Source organism: Limulus polyphemus, unplaced genomic scaffold (assembly GCF_000517525.1).
Source record: "Limulus polyphemus unplaced genomic scaffold, Limulus_polyphemus-2.1.2 Scaffold11103, whole genome shotgun sequence".
Classification (NCBI taxonomy): Eukaryota; Metazoa; Arthropoda; class Merostomata; order Xiphosura; family Limulidae; genus Limulus; species Limulus polyphemus.
This window is the reverse complement of record NW_013676713.1, coordinates 5,601-11,217: the sequence shown is the minus strand read 5'-3', so window position 1 is coordinate 11,217 and position 5,617 is coordinate 5,601. Positions and strand designations below refer to the sequence as shown.

The 5,617-nt window shown below is 34.1% G+C and overlaps 1 long non-coding RNA gene across 1 annotated transcript in view; it reads left to right on the top strand.

The window, feature by feature from the left end:
* The first annotated feature begins 511 nt into the window (after positions 1-511).
* The window catches only part of LOC106476647, a 7,095-nt gene continuing 1,989 nt past the window's right edge, over positions 512-5,617 (top strand). The window contains exons 1-3 of the long non-coding RNA XR_001291914.2: positions 512-651; positions 1,512-1,611; positions 3,117-3,271. This is a non-coding gene — a long non-coding RNA (uncharacterized LOC106476647). The remainder of the gene's footprint in view (positions 652-1,511; positions 1,612-3,116; positions 3,272-5,617) is intronic.

Below are 5,617 nucleotides of genomic sequence, written 5' to 3'. Positions count from 1 at the left end.
CTGAATGTGTGTTCTTGTTGATGTATTGGATAATGATCTTCTGAATGTGTGTTCTTGTTGATGTATTGGATAATGATCTTCTGAATGTGTGTTCTTGTTGACGTATTGGATAATGATCTTCTGAATGTGTGTTCTTGTTGATGTATTGGATAATGATCTTCTGAATGTGTGTTCTTGTTGACGTATTGGATAATGATCTTCTGAATGTGTGTTCTTGTTGACGAATTGGATAATGATCTTCTGAATGTGTGTTCTTGTTGACGTATTGGATAATGATCTTCTGAATGTGTGTTCTTGTTGACGTATTGGATAATGATCTTCTGAATGTGTGTTCTTGTTGACGAATTGGATAATGATCTTCTGAATGTGTGTTCTTGTTGACGTATTGGATAGTGATATGGATGTTGAAATATTGGACATTGATATTTTTGAGTTTGTGGTTAGCTGTTGATCATTTGAACGTTTGGTCATGTTGAAATATTTTTGTTGATCTTTTGAATATGTTGATATACACAGTATGGAGGTCTAACTGTTGACCTGGGTAGTACAGCACCAGAATGGATACCTGATGCAGCTGTTACTTTGTGTCAGTTGTGTACAAATGAGTTCACCGTCACCTTCCGCCGTCATCACTGTCAAGCTTGTGGAAAGGTTTGTGTAACTTTCTACTCTTTCAGCAGTTGTTAAAGTATTACAGTAAGTGATAACAAATAAGCTGTGATTTCTTCATTAAACAATAACCTAATACAATAGTACCTCCATACCTTATAAGTGATAAAAAATAAGCTGTGATTTCTTCATTAAACAATAACCTAATACAATAGTACCTCCATACCTTATAAGTGATAACAAATAAGCTGTGATTTCTTCATTAAACAATAACCTAATACAATAGTACCTCCATACCTTATAAGTGATAACAATAAGCTGTGATTTCTTCATTAAACAATAACCTAATGCAATGGTACCTCCATACCTTATAAGTGATAACAAATAAGCTGTGATTTCTTCATTAAACAATAACCTAATGCAATAGTACCTCCATACCTTATAAGTGATAACGATAAGCTGTGATTTCTTCATCAAACAATAACCTAATGCAATAGTACCTCCATACCTTATAAGTGATAACAATAAGCTGTGATTTCTTCATTAAACAATAACCTAATGCAATAGTACCTCCATACCTTATAAGTGATAACAATAAGCTGTGATTTCTTCATTAAACAATAACCTAATGCAATAGTACCTCCATATCTTATAAGTGATAACAAATAAGCTGTGATTTCTTCATTAAACAATAACCTAATGCAATAGTACCTCCATACCTTATAAGTATAGGTTGTGATTGTTCTTCCATGTTGGACTATAATACTATAAGGTGTGTTTTGTGTAGGTTGTGATTGTTCTTCCATGTTGGACTATAATACTATATGGTGTATTTTTTTGTGTAGGTTGTGATTGTTCATCCATATTGGACTATAATACTATAAGGTGTCTTTTTTTTCTAGGTTGTGTGTTCTGTTTGTTCAGCTGGTCAAGCCCCACTTCGTTATTTAGGGTTTAAAACAGCAAGAGTTTGTGATGAATGTTTTCCAAAACTTCCAAAAGGTAGGTGTGGTTTTGTTTCAACATTATAAAGGTAGGTGTGGTTTTGTTTCAACATTATAAAGGTAGGTGTGGTTTTGTTTCAACATTATAAAGGTATGTGTGGTTTTGTTTCAACATTATAAAGGTAGGTGTTTTTGTTTCAACATTATAAAGGTAGGTGTGGTTTTGTTTCAACATTATAAAGGTTGATTTGTTTTTGTTTCCAAATTATAAAAGTAGGTGTGGTTTTGTTTCAACATTATAAAGGTAGGTGTGGTTTTGTTTCAACATTGCAGTTGTGTATATGTGATCGACAGTCTGCTAGAGACTTTAAAAAAAGCGAAGTGAACTGATTTTCCAAAATGTTAGTGTTTATATGTATGATAGTTATAGATTTGTTTTAGATGTGTTTAGGTTGTTTGTTTAATTTCAGGTGCCACCTTCTACTGCAATTACTTTTACTTGTATGTTGATTATTGACATTGTTGTGGAAATTTATCCAAATGTGTATGATTCAGTATTGTTTGTATTTATGATATAGTATATTTTCCCCTGTTTGAATAAATTTAATTTGTATATTGCTCTGACAGTTTCTATTCTTGGGCATTTTTATTATCATAATTATTTAGTAAAAAGGAAAGTTCTAAGTTCATTAAAGATAATAAAAACGTTTTTTACCTAAACTACAATATCTACAAGTACAACTTTTCCAACCTACATATAACTAACAATAGGCCTAACTTTACAAATAGATAATGTTTGAATAGGAATTCCACTTGCATATGGTTATATATGACATTTCTCTTGTTTCTAGTACTTTGCACCATTTACAGCATAAACTAACAGGCTGACCTGATAATCAATCAACAATCAAGCCTAGTCTCACCTAACATAAGTTTAAAATAAGAAAAGATTCATGACCAATACTTTAATTTTATTATAATGTACTAGAAGTTAGTATTAAACATTTCTTGGTGATAATTAAGTGATTTTAACTTATCAGATATGCAGTAAATGTAACTATTAATGAGCAGTGATTCTGACGTATACACTTATAACATTAATTGCTTTTCGTGATAATCAGAAGCTAACATGTTTGAAAAACACCAACTCTGAGAAAATATTTAAAAAAGAAATATTAATTCCTTAGAAAAACTTTACATAATTTCTATATGCTGTTATGTTTTTACATAAATAATATATGTTTAATGTATATTATTTATAAATTATTCTAGCCTGAAATCTTGAAACAAAAAGTTAATTTTCACTTAATCAGTAGATTAAAACGTGATTTTTCATCAATTATCTTTCTCTAACTTATGTGTGTTTTAATTACAAAACTTGCAAGGACATTTTTACATTACACAAGAAATTCCATTTTTCTGTTACGCTGTAATCAGTTAACTCCTCAGACCTATGTATGAAGTAATCTTTGGGGAAAGCAGTGTAAATGTAAGTTTAACAATAAGATCTAATGATCTTAAAATCCGTGTCAGCAACACTAAGATCTATTTGTATTTTTGCAGAAGGAAACCAAACTGAGTGCAGGTATTCCTCTAAGGATGATGACTCAGGACCGAGAGATATAGAAAGTGACCCCTCACTGAAAGCCGAGTTTAATAAAGAACTTCAACAGTCGGGAAGTAAAACAAAACAAAATGTACCTAGCCTCTTACAGGAGGTGAGTAATTACAATATGATTTAATGTACCTAGCCTCTTACAGGAGGTGAGTAATTACAATAGGATTTAATGTACCTAACCTCTTACAGGAGGTGAGTAATTACAATATGATTTAATGTACCTAGCCTCTTACAGGAGGTGGTGAATCGTGTAATTACTCACCTCCTGTAAGAGGCTAGGTACATTACATCATATTGTAATTACTCACCTCCTGTAAGAGGCTAGGTACATTACATCATATTGTAATTACTCACCTCCTGTAAGAGGCTAGGTACATTAAATCATATTGTAATTACTCACCTCCTGTAAGAGGCTAGGTACATTAAATCCTATTGTAATTACTCACCTCCTCTAAGAGGCTAGGTACATTAAATCATATTGTAATTACTCACCTCCTGTAAGAGGCTAGGTACATTACATCATATTTTAAGATGTGGTGCAGAAATAACATGATTCACTTTAAGATGTGGTGCAGAAATAACACGATTCACTCTACCATGTGGTGCAGACATAAAATCTGGAAACTAACATGCTTTAATTCAATATATATAATCTTAGGCATACTATTCAATACACCCATATGAGTAAATCCAAACACTGACACAGTGGTCAGACATTTGGAGCTCCTTGGCTAAATCCAAACAATAACACAGTGGTCAGACATTTGGAGCTCCTTGACTAAATCCAAACAATGACACAGTGGTCGGACATTTGGAGCTCCTTGGCTAAATCCAAACAATGACACAGTGGTCGGACATTTGGAGCTCCTTGGCTAAATCCAAACAATGACACAGTGGTCGGACATTTGGAGCTCCTTGGCTAAATCCAAACAATGACACAGTGGTCGGACATTTGGAGCTCCTTGAGTAAATCCAAACAATGACACAGTGGTCGGACACTTGGAGCTCCTTAAGTAAATCCAAACAATAACACAGTGGTCAGACATTTGGAGCTCCTTGAGTAAATCCAAACAATGACACAGTGGTCTGACATTTAGAGCTCCTTGGCTAAATCCAAACAATAGCACAGTGGTCAGACATTTGGAGCTTCTTGACTAAATCCAAACAATGACACAGTGGTCGGACATTTGGAGCTCCTTGACTAAATCCAAACAATGGCATAGTGGTCGGACATTTGGAGCTCCTTGAGTAAATCCAAACAATGGCACAGTGGTCGGACATTTGGAGCTCCTTGAGTAAATCCAAACAATGACACAGTGGTCAGACATTTGGAGCTCCTTGAGTAAATCCAAACAATGACATAGTGGTCGGACATTTGGAGACCCTTGAGTATGTCATACATACATGTTTGATATTAGTCTTATGATGGATTAGCCTTTTGTCAATAAATAGGCTACAAAAAAAATCAATGAAGTTGGCTGTTAACCATCTGAAAAAAATGTAGGTATAAATTTTTAATGTTCTAATAATTAAACAAAGAGTTGGATTTTATACACATGCACACATTTCATATAAGCAGAACCACACTAGCCTTGCAAGTACAAGAAGAATTTATCGTAGACTGATCTCAATCTGTGGTCGTTTTTATTACCTCTGAATGGTTCACAAAGCAGGCTGTCCATTTAAATAATAGTTTCAAATATAAATCACATTCCAGTGATCAATACTGAGAACTTTCCTGTGAACTTTAGTTGATGTGGAACGTCCATCTAAGTAATAGTTTTAAATAGGGATGCACAGGTACCTGGCCAGATATTTGGCCCCAGCAAGGTATTGGGCTACCTGGTAATACTTGGGCCTTGCCGAGTGTAGAAGTTAGGCATTTAGTCCTAATCTCTGTGGCAACTAAAGCATTACTGAAAGTTACAGTCGATAATTGGGGTTAATAACATGCATGACTTGAGGAGTGGATTTTGGGGAAGGTGGGGGTTTAGAGAACAAAGGGGTTAGGGTTTGAGAAGTTGGAGCTAGGCACTGAAAGTTGAAAGTGAAACTAGAATGTTCTGTTGGTGATTATCTGATAAATGTAATAAACGTCAATTTTGTTTTTGTTTCTAGTTTTTGTGTATGTTTTTTTTGGGGGGGGCAAGGGGCAAACCCGGTCCCGGTTGACACCTGGCCCCAGCCAAAGCTTAGCGACTGGGTACCTGGACCCGATATTCAGCCAAATTTTCCTACATGCACATCACTAGTTTTAAATATAAATCACATTCCAGTGATCAAGACTGAAAACTCTTCTGTAAACTGATGTGGAACTCTATTTATACTACAATTTGCTACTAAACTACGAAACTTTATGATAATTGTTAAACAGGTGAACTGATAAAATAGTCATTAAATTAAATAAGTTTAAAAAAAAGCAACTATTTTTAAAAACAAACACTTT